Below are 24,039 nucleotides of genomic sequence, written 5' to 3'. Positions count from 1 at the left end.
GTATTAAATGCTTTTACTTAAAAGATTAAGTGTTCACATTACAGATTAGTGATAATCTTTGGTTTCTTATCATTTTACTTTCGAAATGTTTGAACACTTCTGTGTATAGAGGCGGTTTTGTTCAAACCTCATAACATACCGTAGCATAGCGAACTATATCATTTAACCCGTCATTTAAATTGGTCATAGCATAGCATACAAATTTCATAGCATTGCAATGAAATCTCATAGCATTGCATTGAAATCTCATAGAGTATCATTAAAATCGCATACCATAGCAAAGCATAAAATTGTAAAAAAAAAAAAATGCATGAAATGACTGTACTAAGCATTAAACCTACAACACTTCATATGCACAGAATAAACTAGGTGTTAACTGAAATGTCTGGAAAGTTGCATGAGTTTTAGTCAACTCTCAGTTGACTGAGTGGAAGGGATTTTATCGAGTATTGGAAGCTAACTTAATTACATAATTTATTTAAAACTATTCCTAAAACGGTAATTTCATTTCAACTGTTCTTCGATTTATCATTTGATAATGTGTAATATATTGATAAATATTTAGCTTTATTTTTATTATTACTTTTTAATCTTGAAGTCAAGATTGTTAAAATTTCAAAGTGTTGAGGCCTCTGTAAACTGTACTACTGTAAATTCCTTATTTAACGCGAAGAATTAATATCCACGTAAAACCACAAGATGCGTTTCTCGCGAATTTTAAATCTTGCTATTATTTTTCAGACAGTTTTGAAGTATATTAAATTATAACAAAATAATAGTGCTTGCAAAGCAGCGGAATCGCGAAATTAGGTAATCGCGTAAAATAATGATTTTACAGTATCAAGACTGCCTTTACTAACAGATTGTAGCATGCCACATATCAATGAAACTCGAAATTTAGCATTTCACAGCATTGTAATTGTAATTTCATAAACTTCATTAGTTTGATTAATACTGAATTTTACATAAATATTTTCAGAATATATCTTATTTATACAATTGTGACTCATAATACAGAACAAATTAATTTGTTATTGTTTTCTCTGAAACAGCACAACGTTTATTAGGCTTAATAGCAACAATTGGTTTGCTTTGTATACACAATTGTCATGTCTGTCAATAAATCAAATTGTACAAAAGACTGCTTACTTTTTATGAAGTATATGAACAGATTGATATATACGTGGACCAACTTACGATAAACAAAATTAACTTTAACTGTGGATACTGCATATACAATATGTCAATAATATAAAAATGTACTTTCAACAAGATTATAAGGTGTTCAATATTTTTAAGACTGTGTAGATAAAATGTAAACGTCGAATTATTTATAATTCATTTTTTTAAAAGTGCTCCGCAAAAAAAAATGAGCGTTACAAATTAAGTAGAAACCCATGGTAGTTTCCCATCTTTCTTTTACCAGTAACATTCTATAAAAATAAAAGGTGTTCAAGTATTGCTCGTTGACAATGATTCAGCAACAACATGTCAATTAATCACATTAAACTATTATAGTGTTGATTTTGAAGCGTGAGTTTGATATTCTTAAAACTCGACAACCGGTACAATGGTGCGAGTTCAAATTGATTCAACAGTGAATAAATGAGTGAATATATGTTTGGACATATTTTGAATATTACTTGATGAATTATATAAATTTGCAAGCATTCTAATATGGAATAAAACCTATTTTGTTCAAAAGATGACATTTTGAATCAAAACAAAGCACAAATGAGTGACTAAGAGTCTTAGTTAAAAAAAAAACAGTGTAAATTTGAAATTGATCAAATCATGCTCCCTCATCAAAAAATTGTTTGAGTCTTTCGTTAATTTCACTAATATTAATGGTGAGAGTTTAATAAAAAAAATCTTTATAAAATGTCTAGTTGTTTACGTACTAAACGTCTTAAAAATGGTGTGCTGACCATTGTTGATACACGTACGATGTGCGACGTACCTTTTTTCTCTTTTAAAAATAAAGTTGGATTCAATTAGCAAAGCTTTTGGAACAGTATACAGTAATCATAAGAAATAGTATAATAACACTAAATAATGCTTTCAGGTCTGCACTAACATTTGTTCTTGCTCTGCAAAAAAGAAATAATCATATATTTTATATTTTTATTAAGTACATCACTTCTTGTCATTTTCAGAAATGTCTAATTGACTATGAAATAAGATTTCTCAACTTACTCTTTAGTTTGATTCTTTTTCGACAAGTGATAGCATCCTTGGTCTAAATATGAAACAGTAAATGATGAGATATTGGAATCATATTCATTTTTAAAATCATTGGATATTTTTTATTCTTCCTACAACAATCTATTTGATCATTTATGTTTTACTGTTGGAACCGATTTTGTTTTCTTTCGGTGTGTTCTTATGTTATAGCCATTTAAACCATATGTGTAAAACAGTACAAAAATTGTTAATAACATATTGATGGAAACTATTTAAAAGGGTTTGATTGTAATTTGTTTGCAATGTTTAGAAAACTTACATCTGTATGCTTGTGTTGAATTATATACAATTGGACATGGTGGAGATGAATCATTACACTTTGCTTTCAAGCTCCCTTGGATTTTGTTGGCACTAAAGGAATATTCTGCACAAGAGCCTGTTAAATTACAAATGAGGGGACATTAATTACACAAAGATAAGTAGTCTGTTTTTATTTCTCAGTAATGTAGATGACCATGCAGACAAAACAAAGCTCAAGAGGATATGACTGAACTAAATGATAGACTCGTGCAACTTAATTTTGAAGCTCAAGTATTATTAATGAATGGAAAAAAAAAATGAAAAAGTGAAAGTGCAGATACAAGATTAAGTTACCCAAAAATACTAATATTTTTTTAGCACATAATTCCACTGTCTGGTTAAGATATGAGTTGATGACACAATGATACAAAAATTCTTCAGGTTTACTGAAGTTGTATGCAAAATTGGCACAATCCTTCCTCTTTGCAGCTTCTCTCCATTGTTCTTCACCCCCAGGGCATTCTTCAAGACCTGTTACACTTTCTTTTAAAACAGGTCCAAAGCCAACTGTTGATGTCTGTCAAAAAACATAACATGTATAGACTCATAGATATATATCACCAATTTGTTTTTAATTTTAAGATTTTTTTTTCAGAAAGCCATTTACCACGTACATTTAAACCTGTGATATAATAAAGGAAAATAAATATATTTTTTTTAAATTTTCTACATGTATCGTTTAAAAGTTATGATGCAGTGCTCTGATACTTTGATTTAAAAAAAATCGCATTAAATTTCATTAAAATAAATATTCAAACAGATTAAAAACCAAAACCATTTATCCTAATTAAGAATAATTGATATGAGTGTGCATTGTAACGGTGTTGCCTGGCAACAAGCTTTTTGTAGGTTTTTGGGGAGAGATTGATATTTTTATGATAATACTAGTATGCCTCATTTTAGAGTTTTATTTCTATTTCTTTTTTTTTTCCGAGGGGGGGGGGGGGGAGGGTGCTTTCAAATTTGGAGTTGATTACACACGTGTGTGTTTGGTTTATATGGACCGAAACACGATCTGAGATTATTTTTTTTTAGTTTTTTTATAAAATTGTTTAGTGTGTCATTACGATGGAAAGAAGTCGTTGTTATGTAAACAAAGCTTAAGTCATATCTTTTTCCAAATAATGTAAAGTAGGGATTTACTATTTCTTTTTCAAATTAACTTGTGGAAAAAAATCCTGATTTACTGGTTTCACAAATCATTTTATCAACAACAAAAAGCAATATTAGATTGAGATTTAAAATGATAGAACGCATATGTAAAAAAAAACATCAAGGGGACATAATATTTGTTTACAAAATAATGACCTTATCGTAACATCTATAACTCGATTGTATCCAATATCTGAATCACATATTTTGATAAAGCATTAAGTAAACAAAGCTTTAAAAAAATTTATATTGACAATTGTTAACATTACACAAAAAAACCCCAAAATTGTACCCCTTTAAGTAGTACAATATCTCTATTAAAAATGATCCTTATTAAATGTAGCTAAAAAATACCAAGAAGAAACTTGGGACCCAATCCATATTCTTCCAAGGAATAAAATGTATTTCTCATACCCCTTCCTAGCCCAAGTGAAAACAAAATTCTTTATCTGTGCATATGACATCTTCAATTGAAGATAATGATATTACCAAGTTACAAAGTATCATAACTTAGTGTTTACACTTTCCGATACAAGCAGTTGTAATTGTTTCAGACTTGAGACTCTGGATTTAACAAATTGCTCTTGATGCCAAAACAAAATACATTTGAACAACTACTAAGTTTAAATTATTTAATATAATGTACATAACTTAACATCATGACACATACTACATGTTTTATTCAGAAAATATTTAACAAAAATAATACTACAAAAATATACTAAAAGAATATTAGTGTTGAATTGCACCTATTTGAATAAAAAACAATTATTTGAAAATACACCCATTTTCATACTGCATTGACTTTCTGAGATAACACATCAAGATTGATGATTCTTGAACCTAATAGAGGAACATATTCGTATTCTGTGAAAGTTCCAATACCAAAAAGAAAAAAAGAAATATCAGAGATATTGGGAGTTGATTTTAATCAACTCTCCTATGCACTCACTCGGGCAAAGCGAAAGTGAAACAGTGTTTGGACCTAAGCACAAATCAATACCGCTGACAACACTTAGTTCTTGAAAATAATCGATAAAATCGATGCCATGTATTCTGAAGTATTGTTTTTCAAGAAAACTTATTTATTAATAGCATGAAAATAATAAGATTTTAAATTGTACAAACAGTTTAGATATTTTTTAAAGCCGTATGTATTCCTACGCTAGAGTTCAATTTAGTCTCGTTCAACCAAACGCTTGGCTGTCTCAGAGTCTCTCTTGCTGGAGACAGCCGAGCGTTTGGTTTAACAAGACAAGAGTTCAATCTTGCCTGGATCCATACAATTTCTCAGAAATATTTCGATTACTGATACTACTTGCCATGCAAAATCACATATCGTTGATTTTGAATAAATGATAATCGATAAAATCAACTCCCGTCAGTACTTCAGTACTTTGATTTTACTTTAGATGTCATCACTTGCATCTGAATTTTCTTAAACACTCTCACTAGCACTATAAAGTGAAACAGTGTGATATGTTTAAAGATGAACTGATCCTAACGTGAATTTAGCATACTTCACTTTCCGAGGTTGGTAAGGATGCTTGGGGCAAATTAGTTCTAAATTATCTCAGAAATATTTGAGTTTGAAAATATTTACAGAATATATTACAAATTTATTTAAAAAGTCACAACTGCTCGAAACTGTTTGTGCGCAATATATTTTTTTTTTTACATTTTTTTTTTTGGTGAACATAAAAACATGTATGTAAATTCCCCTTGAAGCTACAGCTCTGCACATAACCAAAACGTTGAGAATCTATTAGAACCACTTCATTAAACTATCACAATAGTAATTGTGATGTCATTAAAAAGTAATTTTCATTAAATACAGAACTCTGCAAATGTCCCCCACCCATTTTCTCGCAGAAAATAATTTTCTTAAATTTACATAGTAAAAATTGAATTATCATGGAGTTGGCCCCCTCACTTTTTTGGGAGTATGTTAAACATTGGAATGGAAATAAGAGAAATTGAAGTATAAATATATTATGCTACGTGGCCATAATCGTTTACTTTTACATTAAATCTTTTACATTTCATATTAGTTTAGTTTTTGGCGATGTTTGTGGATACAATCTCCTACGCAAAACAAATGTCATTTTTATCATCCCTAACTTTGTCTTAAGAATATGCCAAGTTATTGAAGTCATTATTCCCTTTCAAAACAATCTGAAATTAATAACTTTCGTACTTTTTGCTCACTGTTTTCATAATGCAAAATTTCCATTTTTAACTACCTTTAGATTCTAGGGCATAAAATGTACCTTAATTTTTGTTTCAGAGGTTCCAAAAAAACATAAATATGTAAAAAAAAAAAAAAAAAAAAAAAACCACACACACCCCAAAAACAAAAAGTCCAACTGACAAACGGACGACGGACAACGGGAAGCAATATAAGCTTGATCTTTGGTTCAAGAAAACTTTATAGTACCTAACATACATCAAATCTTGTATGAACTATTACCTTTGTTGAAATAAAAATGACCATAACTGCAATACTATATGAAGTGGTCCAATGATTCCATTTCAATGCTATAGTGCATAAAAGGCCTAAATTCAGTTTTGAACAATGTTGAGTGACGAGTTCCTGATACCGCTTGTTTTTTTGGCTTACAGGTAATTGCTAATTTGTTCCTATTTCATTCCTGTATTTTAAACATTAAGCTGGTCAATGGATATATGCAATCGCATATATCCATTGACCAACTTCTAGGGCCTTTCCGACAAGCTCGGAAAAACATGCCTGCCGGAAAGGCCTGAGAAGTCGCGATTGTGGATCAATTGCAACTTCTCGGGCCTTTCCGGCAAGCTGGAAAGGCCCGAGAAGTTGCGATTGGATTGTGGATATATGAAAACGCAAAAAATTAAGTTGTTCTTAGATGGTTTCCTTTGGTTAACCTTTTAAAATGCATAGTTAAGGGCCGAAGTGTTCCGTTCTAAGGTAATTAAATAGACATCGCGACATGACAACTTCGTGTACCTGTGATTAATGAAATGACAAACTTATTAATTGAACAGCACTGACTGTTCAATTAGAGTTTTTTTCCGCTCAAAAGAATGACCCTATGAATTTGTATATGGAGACATATATATTACCATACGTTTTATTTCCCAAAGCGTCATTTCGATTTTGTTTTTTATCGTAATTCATATAGCATGTTGCAAGTGTTAATGGAAAGAGTACCCAAAGTAGGCAGATTAAACACTTTTTATTACTACGGCCCTGTTTTTGTTAAAATTAAGATTAATGAAAATAACCATTTTTGGCATCCAGTTAGCATTGGTAAGTTCGTGTATTTTTGTAATGAAACTCTATGAGTATAACACTTTAACTTCTACAATGAATGTTTACTACCGAATTACAATATTTTTTTTTCTTTTTCTTTTTTTAAATGACAACAATATACACTTTTTACAGGGCCAATTAAAATTCATAAATTTAATTACGTTTTATTTTTTAAATTGCAATTCCAATGCAAAGAAAGTTTATAAGCTTGGGACGTACCTTAAAATCGAATATTCATTTTCCAATTACCGGGAATATTAGCTTACGGCATTTGGTGTATTATCCGACTTTAGAACTTGAAGAATAATATCTATAACTGTTTTCTTTTATCAATTTATATTCTAGTGTTCCTAGTTAAAAGTTCTTTTTAAAACAATTTAAAAGACGTGACAATTCTTATCAAACTACAGTAATGGATCATTGGTTCACGTACAGTGAAGTCGCCAATACCGGGTCACTCGTGTGTATTTCATGTCACTTTGTTTCAATTGAAGCATAAAAATCTTAATAAATACATTGATCACGAACTATATGCCTTTCTGTCTTTAATCACTATACGATATTCGACAATTAACATTTACAGACCCTCCGAGAAACGAATTTAGAAATCCAGCGCTTTCGAGATGGAAAATTTCACACATCTTTGACATGCTATTTTCATTATTTACGCAGCAGCGTGGTTGATGCTTTAGTTTGCATTAGCCATACATGTATGATTTATTAAAGTAAAAATAACTACACCGCATACTCGTTGTTGATAAGAGGGGTTGAAGGCTGAGATACACTGAATCGATGCAAAGCAGTATTTTACAAAGCTAGCAGTTATCTGCGCAGTAATTACAGTAAAACAATACAAGTCAAAAATTTCAAAAGATCTTTTAAAATCAAAAGTTTGGAAGTTCAGCTCCTGGGAGACGAATCTATACTTTTTAAAGGAAGGAATACGAGAGAAGCGGTTACATGTATGTCTTAATTATGGTGCTACTGCCAATACACAAAAAAATCTCGCATATTAATTCTTTTGTTAAAAAAATTGCAATCAAATTTTGAAATAATTTTACGAATTAAAACACATGTAGGCTAACTAATGGATTCAAAGAGTTTGAGAAATATTTTCCCAGCCTAAAAATCTACTATGTTATATCGCATTTGATTTCATGGAAAAATCTTATTATTAGTAACTTTTTGATGCAAAGTACCCTTAATGAAACATCATAGAAGTATAACCTGTACCAATGGGAAAAAAAATGAGTGCAACATATTTCTCTTTCTCTTGCAATATAAGAACCCGAATCCAAGGGTTGTGTTTGTATTTTTTGAGCTATTTTACGTAAAATATAAAAACATTTCAGTCATAACATGCCTGAAAAATCACCACATTTTCATGGATTTATAGCACTTTTATATGATCATGTAGCCGGTGTTGGTAGAAATAACTCAGACAACGTGATTTGGTCAAAGGTTCACTTCATTTAGTAGAATTATAAGTTACACGAAAACCGGAACAGCTTCCCCCAAGACAGACAATATATATATATATATATATATATATCTTCAGAATTTTCAAACGATGTGTCTGTCTGGACATCGAAGTGGAAAGTGTACAGGTATTTCACGTATAGCATTTAATGCAGAATATTGGCGGGAACAGGTAGAACAGGTTTTAGATATCATGTGACATTTATTTATAGATGAAGTCTGTCGTCACTGGGCTAAAAATAAACACTCACACGCACACAATCACTCTGAGAACAAATGCTAAAGCGCAAGTACATATTTAATTATATAACCCTGGTTACAATCATATTGATCTCAATACAGTTACGTACATGATTCAAAATTCGTAAACCGGTTTGTAAATGCAGACATTATACTATTATACTTTTGATATCAAGTCGATAAAATTTCCGTGTTATAAATGAACAATTAATGTTTATCGATAGATATACACACTATACATGTACGGCATTTACAATTAATGACATGCATGGACGTACAATTCACCTTTACAGATAATGTTTTCTCATCTTTTCTTTTTTATACAAGAAACGAATTTCGATGAAACTGAAGTCAATGTTCAAGTGTGTTTGTTACAATGTACAGCAAAAAAAAATCCGAATAATCGCGAGATTGCTTAAAACTTCGGAATACCGTATGCACTGACTGCATGCATTCTGTAAACAGCTATTATTTAATTTTTCATTTTTTTTTTTAAAAACTGATAATCACTTGGCCGATTATTGTATTCAATGAGAGAGAGAGAGAGAGATTCATTCATGCATTGTGTAACATCGATAAGAAAATTAAATTTAGTTAACATGTAAAAATGTTACTACTCATTGAGTTTAAGCTACGTCTATCGGCACTAGTACTGTGACCGCGTAGATTTTACGGTGCTAGAGAATTCTTCTGGATCTGCATCGGTCGTGTGCAGTACGAACCGGGTGAGGGAATGTTGGCGTAAAGGGTATAAGGTATAAGGTTGAGGCGCGCTGTGGGCCGTAAGGTAAAAACGAAGGGTAGGTTTGCCGTATTCCCGAAGGTCCACCAGTATACAGTTCCAGAGAAATAAACCAAGTGATGAAGGATTCCGTATTTATTGGACGAGATTCAACGATGGCAACATTATAATAATTTAACAGACAGCCATTTTACAAACAAGTCGGATATGGCCAGAAGTGGCCTCCGGACTCGAGACTCTGGGTGAGTCAGACGTGGCCGAGGCTGGCCGCCGTATTCCAGACTGCCGATTGACAATTGTTCATAACTATTTATAAGAATCTGAACAATGAGTATAAAATGACAGGTGATGACATAAGTACATGTAAGCTGAGTGAAAGGTTCACAGATATAAAATAATTAAATAAACTCAATGAGTCTTTGATGTCCAAGAAATGAAAAACTGATAATTGCACAATGTTGTTTTAAGAGATGAACAGTCCTTGAGACATGACACTCTGTCTCTTTGAAATCACATAAAGAGTCCGAAAAGTGTCAATCACTAAATAGATAAGTAACTTTGTAAGAAATAAACTGTGAGAAAATATTACGAAACAGATGTTGAATTTTAAAAGAAAAGTCCAAAATAAAGTTATAATTAAACAGTAATTTAGCACGGTGATAGTACTATCGATTAGTGCCAAAAAAGGACATACATAATGTAATAAATGCAGATGTCATTATTGAAAGTTACATGCAATCGAACATTTTGAAAACAAAATGTGGATAATACTTATACATAACTAATTATTTCAACGATTATGGTTTATTGAAATCTTATCACAAAAACATAACGGTATTATATTTATAAGACACATTACGAATCATGTATTACCAAAAAACAATAAACGGAAGTGTATCTAGACTAGCTGCAGAACTTTAACTATATCAGGATATTCAAAATGGTTTTTTTTCTATTTTGTTAAAATAGTAAGAAATTTAGAATTGTAGAACATTCTTAATTCATTCTACTTCAAACAATTAAAGACGATGAACCAGAGTATAGAGGAAAACAAATAATGCAAAACAAAATTTGACGTTCGTGACGTTCTCGACCAGCTACGTCAAAGTCGTGTTAACATGTCCAACTAAAATTGTCATAAAATTCTTAAAACACAAAAGATCTTGGATATCGTTGTATATTTTTATTCAGAAAGCGTTGGCTAATCGGAATTGACAAAACGTGAGTTTGTGAAAAGTTGGCCTTAAGGACCCTTTTCTCGTGACGGCAGTCATTTCCTTCAACATTGTGTGTTACTACTTACCATGATACTGTCGTTCATTGATACATGTAGCAGAGGTCACTATCAACCAGACATATTGTTCATTTAACATTCGTAGGGAATATTTGAAGATTTGAATTGATAACAGAAAGATACACACAATATATTTTTTGAAGCAATTAATGGAGAAAACAAAATGTCTTTATTTATTCTCGATTAAATCTAAATGAGAGCAGCTATATATGAAATACTCAAAATAGACCAAACATTATTGTCTGCAATTTTGGTCAGAATATGTTGAACCGTACTTCAAAGGCGACAAGGATATCACCATTGAATAACAAAGGGTGTCTTGCAATTCATTGCCGAAACGAGTTTAATGGCCGTCACTGAAGTATGATCTACATGATTAAAGTTTAAATACGACACTGCACAAAGCGAGTATAAAACCTTCGTATTATTTACACCTGATTGCGCATCTGGAATTCATGGTTATGTTCTACCATGAACAGCTTGCAGCTGTGATCAGAATAAACATGTGTACTTCAGTGATATATCTCGGAATTTAACTCGTTTACAACCAGCGTGGACAGAAATCGGCATAGGATTCAACTGAACAATGTAGGATTAGTAGTATATAGTGATTGTTTTTATGCTATTTTGAGGTGCAAGTTTTTGAGGTGAATATGTCTATGTTGGATCATGCTCTAAACATGGTCACGGATGTTATCCGGATGTTAATTAAGGATGAAAATGAGGTAATGAAGGAAACAAACCCGGATAGCTATTAGTAATATTTAGGTTTGATTATGAATATAGTGATGATAATTAGGTTCTATAGGAAATTAAACCTGGATGATTATAAATATTTCTTAAGTCAATAACGTTTCGAACTTTAACAGTTAAATGATACATGCATTGTCAGTGGATAAAAAGACTCACATTAATCAATCAACACAAATTGTAAACCCAGAAAAATCTGTTAAGCTCTGCCGTGTAAGCTCATTTAATTCTCAATAATTATATATTTTAAATGACTTTCGCCTAATCCATATGTAACTCAATAAAATTGTTGTCTTAGTCAAGATTTAAGGATGTTTTTATGTCTTCTCAAAATGATAACCCGTGTAGTATTTGAATTAGCGTTGTTTTTTAAAATAATTGAAGTAACAACAAACTAAAACAAGCATTCTGAGAGTATTCCATAAGCAATACACGTCCCCTACCGGTTTGTGGAAATTGTGAAAACAATGCACTGTTATGCAGAATATCGAACCCGAGCATTAAAAAATTGGAATATAAACAATTAATTTTCTCGGAAATATGTCAACTAGACGCTACAAAAGTGTAAACTTGATCTGTAGTTTGACATATTGAAGCTGTTCAGCAAATTTCATATTATTCCTCAAATGCATAAAGAAAAAAAGTGTGGAAAACTGAAGTGGGACAGACAGACGGACGGACGGACAGACGGACTGACGGACGCAGAGGAAAGCTATAGTCCCCTCCGGTGAAAACCGGTAGGGGACTAATAACATATTAAAAACGCTTTTTTACATAAAAACTATCATTATACACCCAACAACACATTAATAAAACGTGTTATTATGGATTAAAAAAAAAATACGAATTGGGGATATATGTATATGGGAGTCCCGGTCCGTTCTTTTTAACTGCATAATGTGCTGCGAAACCAGATTTGTGAGCTATATCTGCTATACCTGCAAACATTTAGTTTGCTGTATGCAGTGTTTTCGTTTGCTGCAGGACAGCAGGTGCCCGCTATGTAAAAGTGGCGCTCCAACAGGTAAATTCTTATACTGATTACTGTGGAATCATTACAATTCGTGGTGGCTCAATTTTCGTGGTATTCGTGGGTAACCCTCGCCCACAAATTTACATCCTTAACGAAAACTAATTATTAAAGCTTTAATTTACCTACTGAAACTTAAATCCGACTCATCCACGAAATTACATCCCCATGAATAAGCAAAAAACCCACAATCCACGAAAATTGGCCCCCACGAAAATAAATGATTCTACAGTAATAATGAATGATATTATAAGTATAAAATATACCTTTTTGTCATAATTTCCCCATTAATTTCTTTCAAGCAAAACATCTTTGAAACCAGATCTAGTATCCTTTTGTTATCGTAATCTTTCATCTTGCATACTAAATGACACAATGAGCATCGTTTCCAAATTGAATTAAATTCTTCAGTGGATTTAAATAATTTTTATAACACACTTTTTCCTTAATGGGAAAAGCTGTGTCTGAATAATGTTGATATTTGTTCAAGGTCACACGATATTATGAAACGTATGGATGGTACTAATTTTTTAAACATATTTCATAGCAAAAGTGAAGGATAGTTTCTGTTCTTATCTAGTTTTTTATTATATTAATAATCATGACATTAAGGAACGCAGTTGATAATCAGTTCTATTACCCTCAGCGTTAGCAACACTCTAAGCAACGGGTAACACAACGAATTGTTACATGCGCGTACGGTTCGCCGTGGAATTCACGTCATTTCTATATAAAATCTGTCAAACAATCTCTAAAATTAAGAAATTCAGTATAATGAAATAAATAGTGCCTATTTGGGAGGATAACAGTTGAAATCGACACCCCTCGAAAACCATTGTCTACCTCTGCTTCGTGTCGGTTGACAATGGTTTCCTCGGGGTGTCAATTCCAATGTTACCCTCCCAAACAGGCACTATTTATATACTGTAGAATCATTAGATTTCGTGGTGGCTCAATTTTCGTGGAATTCGTGGGTACCTCTCATCCACGAATTAAAATCACCCACGAATTAATAAATTAGTGTAATAAAGACATATTTCCTTTGTAGGTTAAAGAGAATACACGAAATTACGTCCCCACGAACCTGTAAAACTTAAGCCATCCACGAAAATTGGCCCCCTCGAAAATTAATGATTCCACAGTATTGTTATACCTTCATGTTAAATACTGAAATCTGATTGGTTTAGACGCAGTTCATAATCCATTCTATAACCCTCAGCGTTAGCAACGCACTTAGCAACGGGGAACATTAAAAATTGTTACATGCGCGAAAATTATGCGCGCACGGTTCGCCGTAGCATTCACGTTGTTTCTATGTAAAAGCAGTTAAGTTTTCTTTAAAATTAAGACATTCAGTATAACAAAATAAATAGTGCCTGTTTGGGAGGATAACAGTTGAAATTGACACCCCTCGAAAACCATTGTCAACCTCCGCTTCGCGTTGGTTGTCAATGGTTTTCTCGGGGTGTCAATTTCAACTGTTACCCTCCCAAACAGGCACTATTTATATAATATGGTCTTCAATTTAGCACAGGTTACCAAAATTGCAATTTAATAAAAGATACTAAGTCTTCTTACTCAGTGTTGAAATCCCATATGATATTTTGCCTGCGTGGTCATAGATATATTAGAGGATAGTGTTTAAATCCCAAATGGCTTTTGCCTGCGGGATTATAGATATATTAGAGGATTCAAACATAAAAACGTCTACGAGTAGTAGAAAATTATTACATTCTTTAAATTTACATTTCAAAATATTGGTACTCAATCATTTCATTTCAATTGAAAGTAAAACTTTCTCTTTCGTTATTTTAACAATTAAAACAAACTTTAATAGTTTTAAAGAAAATGAAGTACATATGTACAAAATTGCAAATGGTATGATCATGAGGTTTGACTTTCATAATCCTGAATTTTTTAAACATGTTTTATCATGGCACATTACAAAAGGTCTGATGTATTGAGCTCATGTTCAGAAACGCATACATTATGGTTGTCTACGGAAAAATCTAGAATTCTAAGATTTGTTCGAAGACTGGGAGTAATTAAGCTCTGAAATCTTTTACATGAGCCAAAGAAAACAGTGACTTTATGATTCCTTTCTGTTCTACTGTTTCTTAACAGAATCGATGGCAAACATCCATTGTTTATACAAATAACAATAATTCTGTATATATAGAGCGATTTAGATATAGATATAGAGCAAATTCAATAACAGTCATACGGCTGAATAATTGTTTTGAAATTCTCGAACATATGTTATTCAATTTTTCTTAAAGTTTACAAACAAAAACATTTATAAAAGTAAACAAATACGAAACAGATGAAGTTCCAGAGGTCCTTCCGTAGAAAGGGAAAAATACAAAAATAAAATGAAGATCAATCTTAATTAGTCATATTATCGATAAATTACCGACAATGGTGTACAAAAGTTAAATAAGTAATACATGTAGGGACACATGTTTATTTTCAATCCAATGGAAAATTTTAAAAAACCTGAAATGTTCACTATCTGAATTATTAGACTAAGTATGTTCTTTTCTTTGTGTGCATGGAGTGAAATGATTGGTAAATTCTTTATCCAAACAGCTTACATGTACATTTTACATGCAAATAACTATTGTTTTTCTGATGCCACATTTAGAATTGATTATTTTGATGGTTTTACAATGTACATGGAAGCGTTTAGATCAACAGCCTATTTGCGTCTCGGTTTTATACAATTTTGTTTAGAAAAACAAACACAAATCTTAAGTTTAGAGATTAATTTCTCAATTTTCTGTAGAATGCCGTTCATACACAGTGACTCTATGATACATGAATACATTGGTATCACTATATGCATGCATTATTGTAGTTAGAAAGTAAGATATACGACTAGTCTCTGTAAAATTGCAATTGCATATTAATTTAACACATAACAACAGTTTCTTAAAATGTGCATTCTAGAATGAAATGCAATTTAAAATGGTTTTGCATGATTTGATTGAATTTTTCATGACGTAATCGTAATTTGCAGAAAGACAGCCATTAGGATTGAAGTTTAAAAAAAACGTTTGGACAAAGAAGTTGCACTTCTATAGTCTGAATTTGGAATAAATATCCCTGCATATATCTACACTACTGAATTCAAAATCCACTGATATTCCCAAAAATTGACTGACATTGTCTGAAATCCACTGTATATTCACTGTACCCTACTGTATATCCACTGTACACCCACTGTACAGAGCTACTGTACCACACTGTACCCCACTGGACAGCACTGTACCTACCCACTGACCAGCACTGTACCTCACTGTACACCACTGTACGGGGCACTGACCAGCACTGTACACCACTGTACACCACTGTACAGGGTACTGACAAACACTGTACACCACTGTAACCCACTGTACCTATGTTTTTATAAGTTATTAATATGTTTGAACAATGAATTGAATATTAACTTTATTTGAGACCAAAATCTGGATTTGTTTCGATTCTTTCCTAGTGCTTACAAGAGAGAAAATGGGCTTCTATTTTTTTAAGTTCATATATAATTAGATGCACGGTCAGGGAAAAGGCAGGGATATCATCGATTTCTCGGGGAGCTTAGACATATTTTGGATAGTTGCACAATGTAAGTTTTAAAAAATTGAATTATCTTCTGACCCCCCCCCCCCCCCCCCCCCCCCCCCCGATCCTCCGATCCGTGCATGTATTAAAAACTCAGAATCCAATTATCATACGAAATATAGCAACTCATCCAATTAAAAGGGGGAATTATTTATATATATTTCAATATCAATGTTTTAGTAACTAAATATTTAATTAGGTTTTTTTTTTACAATGAATTTAATTTTATCAATATTATCTAATAAATATTAGTTAACATGTTACATTAAAGTTTTAAAATTCAGAGAATTTAAAACAATGTATAATTACAATTTATAGATATAAAAAAACCCACTATATTGCTCAGCATACTGAATTTAGATAAGATAACCAACTGGTCTGGACTTTAAAATGTCTTTGAAGTTTTACTTCACAGGAAGATCAGTGAGTCGGTGTCTGTGTATAGTATACATACTTTCAGTAGATCAAAAGGTGTGAGTGTCGCAATATTCAACCTTGTAAATTGTCAGTCTGACACCTTGTTCAAGATATTATGTAGTTCCCTTATAGGGGTATATGTGGTCTTGAGAGTATTAAATCCAGTTGAAATATGTATTTTTAAAAATATGACATTAATGAATAAACAAAATAATCTTTATATTCATCATTTTAGACGCGTTTTTTATCATTTAAATCAAGTCGGGTATTATACATGTTAAATATTTATAAATCCTCCCCCCTCCCCCAGCAGTCGCTGATATCAAAATAAGTACATTGTATAGTGTTAAATTAAAAATGGAATGTGGTGATAACGAACACTGTTCAAATAATATTTCACTCTGTTACGGTACTTTAAATTATATACTTTGGAATTTTAACACTGTTCGTTATCACCAGTGTCATACATCTACATGTACCTTCTCTTGCACGGCTTAGAATGTTGTCATGATATAGTTACATAGTTTTAATAAGAAAAAGAATATATCACCTCTCTCTCTCTCTCTCTCTCTCTCTCTCTCTTATGTTGTAACTATCTTCCCAAATGTTTATGGAACAAGGTCAGGAAGGCATAAACACCCCCTGCATCACAATTTAATTTTAGCATCTCTTCAATTATAAGCGACATTTCAATTAATAGGCAAACATATTTATTTTCTCTTTCCGTAATAGGTAAATTGTGTACAGGTCGGATAAATAAGAAAAATATTTCTATTATTCAGTAATAGAAACTACGCAATTTATATTTGAATCATGTTAAATGTTTGTGACCTAATAAATTCCACGAAGATGAATGAGCATGCAACCCAAATGAAATCATGCGTATAAAATTTTCTTTTTAAAACAAACTTATGAGCTATGAAAACTGTATTTACTGGTTATACAGACAATTGGAACTTGTTGCACGAAAACGTCACTCCATTGAGAACGAACTCCATTAGTTGTCATCGTATAATGGCTGCCTTTACATTCAACATTTTAACTGATCGTATGATTTTTTTACACAATTATATTTGTTAAAATTAACGTCTTAAACAATGTCGAGTGCTAAACACAATGTACCGAGTTAAATTTGGGGGTGGGGGGGGGGGGGGGGGGCAGAATTACATGTAGTTTACAAACTTTTGCTTTACACACTTAGAAAAAATCCGGACGACACGTAATCGCTTCGTGTTGTCTTTAGAACAATAAGATATTCAAACAAAGACCAATTCTGACTAATCATTTATATCTTGTGTAATATTTGATTCCTGTGTATAGTGATTAGCAGCGTTCACGACCGCTTGCGGGTAGACTTTCCAGCCCCGGAGGCTTTCACACTTCTAGAAATTAAGCCCCCCCCCCCTCCTCACCTGAGATTTACCACCCGGTAAAAATGTTCGGCCTTTAAATTGATTTTTCGTTTTCTCTTCTTCTTTATTTACTGAAACCAGTATATTGGTATATCGTATCATAGCAAACAAGATAATCTCTCTCTCTCTCTCTCTCTCTCTCCCCCTCTCTCTCTCTCTCTCTCTCTCTCCATGCTTACGTACAAATATTTTAGTATTTGAATAAAGTACTACCGGTAACATGTATAGTAATGTTGACAGCGGCTCAATGTAAATGTTGGCATAAAAAATTATTTCTCGTTACCGGATAATGTCCATGGATTCAAATGATTTGAATTGAAGTTTGTTATTGAATGATTGTCATTTAAATTCTTAATGAATGAAAGTCAACGCTAAAAATTAATTTTTAATATCGACGATGTATTGTCTCCTTCTTTGTGTATGTCTACAGATAAAAATCTTTTGTCTGTCCTGGAACAATGAAAAACTCGGAACAAACAGAAAAAGGCGCAGACTATACACACGACCAGCTGACTGCGTCGAGGTGTGAAAACTGACCACCTGTATATATATGTTGTAGCCTAGGTATAAATAGATGTAAACGTCAGGGAAATACACTGTTGAAACAAAAATCTGAATTTTCACTTTTGATTAAAAAACCCATTACGGTTGCCGTGTGCTTTAGGATCATAATCATTTAGAATCTGTCTTAAAAGATTTTTTTTATTTACTTACAACTAGGTCTACTTGCATGTAATGCTTACAAAAGTGGGATTAATGATATCTATTAAATAGTTATTCCACACCGAGGTCAAAAATAAACAAAAATGCATTAATTTTATTAACATAATATTCATGCTTAACATGAATCGTTTCGACATAGCACAGTACTGCAAGGGGTGGATGAGGAAAAAAAAGGGGGGATGTATTATCCGTACTACATCCTATTTTTCGATTTAAAGTTTGCAGATTTTTTTTAACCCAGGAGTTAGTTGGCAGAGATAAACTTGAGACTTAAGAAAAAGAATCGGTATGTAAAAGAAGCAGATTAATAGACAATCAGTTTCTTACCCCAATCGATTTTTGATTTATCTCTCTCTCTCTCTCTCTCTGTGATTAAAATTAAAAATGCATTCTGCATTATATGTTATTTTGCAAAATTAAAACCCAACATTTGCAACGAATTTTTAAATATAATTTTTAAAAAAAATCAACATATGAGCTAGAAACTCGCACGCTTTCTTCAAAATGTACCTGTGTAGTGAAGCGCGCAGTCATGATACACGGACATGTGTACACGAACAAGCATGAATATATTTTGTGGATTCAGTGTTTAATTGACTGTTTTTCAGTGGGTTAAAGCGACTCATGAGACACAGAGAATTAAGAACCCGATCATTTAAACAAGGGCTTGTCGTATATCATCAATAAGGAATGATAATGTACCTTGCTGGTTGGGGGGGGGGGGGTGTTATTTTCCAATGACTGGCAGAATAAACATATTGACATGCACTTTTTTGATAATCAGATTCAACATGTAAAATTCAGAACTTTCACCTGATAGCTATGGACATTATCATAATTTTGTGATCGTAACATTCAATAACAATAGACGTTAATAAATAAAACATACTAAATAAATTTAACGACCTGTTGCATTCTTCTGTCAGGTTGTATCTATGCATAATGTGAATGCTATATACAGCATAATAAAAATAAGTATTGAAGAAAAAAAAATATCCTGAAGATTTAAAAATCCGATATTTTCTCAAATTAATAGTACAGTGGCGTACAGTGGGGTACAGTGATGGTCAGTGCCCGGTACAGTGGCGTACAGTGGGGCACAGTGCTGGTCAGTGCCCTGTACAGTGGCGTACAGTGGGGTACAGTGGAAGTCAGTAGGACTGTACAGTGGATGGAGTGAAATGATTGGTAAATTGTTTATCCAAACAGCTTACATGTACATTGTACATGCAAATAACTATTGTTTTTCTGATGCCACATTTAGAATTGATTATTTTGATGGTTTTACAATGTACATGGAAGCGTTTAGATCAACAGCCTATTTGCGTCTCGGTTTTATACAATTTTGTTTAGAAAAACAAACACAAATCTTAAGTTTAGAGATTAATTTCTCAATTTTCTGTAGAATGCCGTTCATACACAGTGACTCTATGATACATGAATACATTGGTATCACTATATGCATGCATTATTGTAGTTAGAAAGTAAGATATACGACTAGTCTCTGTAAAATTGCAATTGCATATTAATTTAACACATAACAACAGTTTCTTAAAATGTGCATTCTAGAATGAAATGCAATTTAAAATGGTTTTGCATGATTTGATTGAATTTTTCATGACGTAATCGTAATTTGCAGAAAGACAGCCATTAGGATTGAAGTTTAAAAAAAACGTTTGGACAAAGAAGTTGCACTTCTATAGTCTGAATTTGGAATAAATATCCCTGCATATATCTACACTACTGAATTCAAAATCCACTGATATTCCCAAAAATTGACTGACATTGTCTGAAATCCACTGTATATTCACTGTACCCTACTGTATATCCACTGTACACCCACTGTACAGAGCTACTGTACCACACTGTACCCCACTGTACTCCACTGTACTCCACTGGACAGCACTGTACCTACCCACTGACCAGCACTGTACCTCACTGTACACCACTGTACGGGGCACTGACCAGCACTGTACCCCACTGTACACCACTGTACAGGGTACTGACAAACACGGTACACCACTGTAACCCACTGTACCTATGTTTTTATAAGTTATTAATATGTTTGAACAATGAATTGAATATTAACTTTATTTGAGACCAAAATCTGGATTTGTTTCGATTCTTTCCTAGTGCTTACAAGAGAGAAAATTGGCTTCTATTTTTTTAAGTTCATATATAATTAGATGCACGGTCAGGGAAAAGGCAGGGATATCATCGATTTCTCGGGGAGCTTAGACATATTTTGGATAGTTGCACAATTGCTGCATATAGTACCTTATAGAGGTGGAGGTATAGGTGATGACGTAATTATGCATTTATAGAGGTCGTTTCTGATTGGTTGTTTTAGAGAGGTTGTATTATAGAGGTGATTTTTCATCACTATTTTTAGAAAAGGTAGCAATATAGAGGTCGTGTTCTCATTGGTGGACTGGATATAGAGGTGATGACGTAGTTACTATTGAGGCCCTATAGAGGGGGACTTTTTAGAGCAGTAAATTTATAGAGGTCGTGTTCTCATTGGAGGATTGAATATAGAGGTGATGGCGTAGCTATTTATAGAAAAGGTTCTGTACAGAGCTTGTTCGTCACCATTATATTTAGAAAGGTATCATTATAGAGTTCGCATAGAAACATATTCATTATAGAGTTAATTACTATACCAGATAATGAGCATGCGCAAAAAAAAATGATTTTTAGTTATTCATTTATGTAAAAACAATCATTTCATTATGGATTGTCGAGGAGTACAGTACAAATGGAAAATTATAGCTTGGAGTGCATTGAAAAAAGATGAGAAAAATCCCAAAACGTGGACATTGAATGAGAGTCGTTGGTTTGACAATAAGACAGCTTGTATAAAAGATTTTAGAGAAGTGACCCGAAACGGTTACGATTTTGCAGACAGCTGGGGAACTAAAGAAATTTTATTAAAACGTAGAGTTATGCCCCAGTGAGCGCCTGATATGAAACACGATGAATGCAAGACAGACAAAGTTATCAATGAAAAAAGTTCAGTTTAACGATAACGTTCACACTCTGTTAGTTCCATACGAAGATAGGAAAGGTGAATGGATGAATTATGCCATTGATAGAGCCCATTTTAGGAGAAGAATTCAACAGACAGAGATAATTTTGTTGCCTATATTGAATAAGAAAATAAAATTATTGGAGTGTAACCAAGCATAACCCGGGTGAAAAAAATTGCAAAGGTAGAGGATTTTTTAAGTAAAAAGTTTAAAGTGCTGATATTGCACAACATGTTGAAAACCATGGAGAAAGTAGATATTGCACAACGATGGTGAAAGAATATATTAAAAAAATGATTTTGCAGAAAAACAGTATGTAAGGAGGGCTAAATTTAGTATATGATATAATGAGGTTTTTTTTAAGTAAAAAGTTTAAAGTGCTGATATTGCACAACATGTTGAAAACCATGGAGAAAGTAGATATTGCACAACGATGGTGAAAGAATATATTAAAAAAAAATGATTTTGCAGAAAAACAGTATGTAAGGGGGGACTAAATTTAGTTTATGATATAATTTTTAACAAAAGAAAAAAAAATGTTATATTACAGTGCGTTATGAAATGTTTTACGGTAAATAAAAAAGTAAAAATAGATGATGATGTAAAGTACATAGTATAAATACTGAGGATGAATTAAGAGCTACATTACTATTGCATCTACATTTCCCTGCAGCAGGCACAATTTAGAAGATATGGCTACTAAACCGACAACCTACTGGAAATGCCAAGACGTGGAGACTTCTGGGGAACCGAATCGGATTAGGAAAAGATTATTCATCGACTTAGACCGAACTGAAGACCAGGCTCCTATGGCTAAACATCCCAAGATGGACAAAGAACAGACAGAGAAGGCCCCAATTCTGAAGGAGGACATAGGACGAAACATGTTCCTCGTGGTGTCAAAGTTTCATAGTGACACTAAAGTACACTTAAGAGTGTATGAAGAAAAAGAAGACGGATCCAACTACCCAACTAGGAAAGGGATTGCACTCGATTTAGAAAAATGGAAAAAGATTACCTATTACAAGGATGATGTAGATAGCGCTATTGATCAGCATGATGCTGAGATGCAGGTATCTTATAATCAGCACTTGGGGGAGAATTACTACATGACGATTGACAACGACTACCCTGTAGTAAATATCAGGAAGTGGTGGATGCCGCCTGGGAATGATGAAATAGTTCCGACGAAGAAAGGAGCTGCCATTACATTTGATCAGTGGGAAACTCTTAAGGAACTGATGCCTGAAGTCGAAAAGAAAATTGGTGACCAGTTAAAGGAGATCGAGTTTTGCGAGAATTCCGAAAGTCACCAGAATCAGATGGGCTTTTTGCAATGTCCACGTTGCAATCCAAATGGCTGTAATAACTATTAGATTGTGAAAAAAAACCCATTTCAGTGTGTTCAAAGTACCATTTGTGTTCAGTGATATATTTATGTAATTATATTTGTTACTTATGTATGTAATATGCTTAAAAGTTTTTTAAATACATGTAAAGATAATGAAAGAAATATTTTATTAGATCATGTACAAAACCTTTTTTTTGTATTATCATGATAGTATTGCTATTTTAATCATTTATGTTGTACTATAATAAAAAATGTTTTACTATGCATTATTCTTATAATTTTTTAAAATCTTGTCTAAATTTAAAAAGAGATGTTAAACAGTGTTTGGTTCATAAATCAAAATGGTGTTGACTGATGAACAACGACGGTACTTGGAAAACATATGGACTGATGTGAAACATGCTGCCTCTTTTGCAGGCCCTTACAAATTGTATCAAATTGTAAAAAAAGAAGGGAAACAAAAAATTGGTTTAAAGGGTATAAGAGACTTTTTGTCAAATTTAGAACCGTATTCACTTCAAAAGAGAGTTCAGAGAAAGTTTCCCAGACGTCACATTTTAACCGATTCTATAGACACCATATGGGATGGTGATTTACAAGACGTGCGAAACATATCCAAGGAAAATGAAGGCATACAGTATATTATGGTTTTGCAAGACATATTTTCAAGATATGTATTTACAGCTCCTTTGAAACAAAAAACGGCGTCTTATGTAATAGAAGCTTTAAAAGGGATTTTTGCTAATGGAAGAAAACCCAAAGTATTCAGAACCGATAAAGGAAGTGAATTTAAAAATCGTTGGGTGTCCTCTTTTTTGGAAAAAGAAGGCGTACACCAAACTTTTACGGAAAATGAAACAAAAAGTAATTTTGCAGAAAGGAGTATTCAAAACTTAGAAAACAGATTGCAACGCATGTTTACTCAAAATCAGTCTTACGAATTTTTGAGTAAGCTACAAGCAGTTA

General features: G+C 32.6%; 2 long non-coding RNA genes across 2 annotated transcripts in view; one reads left to right on the top strand and one right to left on the bottom strand.

The window, feature by feature from the left end:
- Nucleotides 1-24,039, top strand: part of LOC136273786 (uncharacterized) — a 194,663-nt gene that overhangs the window by 32,456 nt on the left and 138,168 nt on the right. The window lies entirely within an intron of this gene.
- Nucleotides 1,162-3,023, bottom strand: LOC136273785 (uncharacterized). The gene is made up of 4 exons (XR_010712016.1): nucleotides 2,839-3,023; nucleotides 2,504-2,620; nucleotides 2,197-2,239; nucleotides 1,162-2,090 (listed from the first exon to the last, which is right to left on the bottom strand). It is a non-coding gene; the product is annotated as an uncharacterized lncRNA (long non-coding RNA).

Source organism: Magallana gigas, chromosome 1 (assembly GCF_963853765.1).
Source record: "Magallana gigas chromosome 1, xbMagGiga1.1, whole genome shotgun sequence".
NCBI classification, from domain to species: domain Eukaryota; kingdom Metazoa; phylum Mollusca; class Bivalvia; order Ostreida; family Ostreidae; genus Magallana; species Magallana gigas.
Note: the sequence above shows the minus strand (reverse complement) of the source record. Positions and strands in the feature narration are given on the sequence as shown.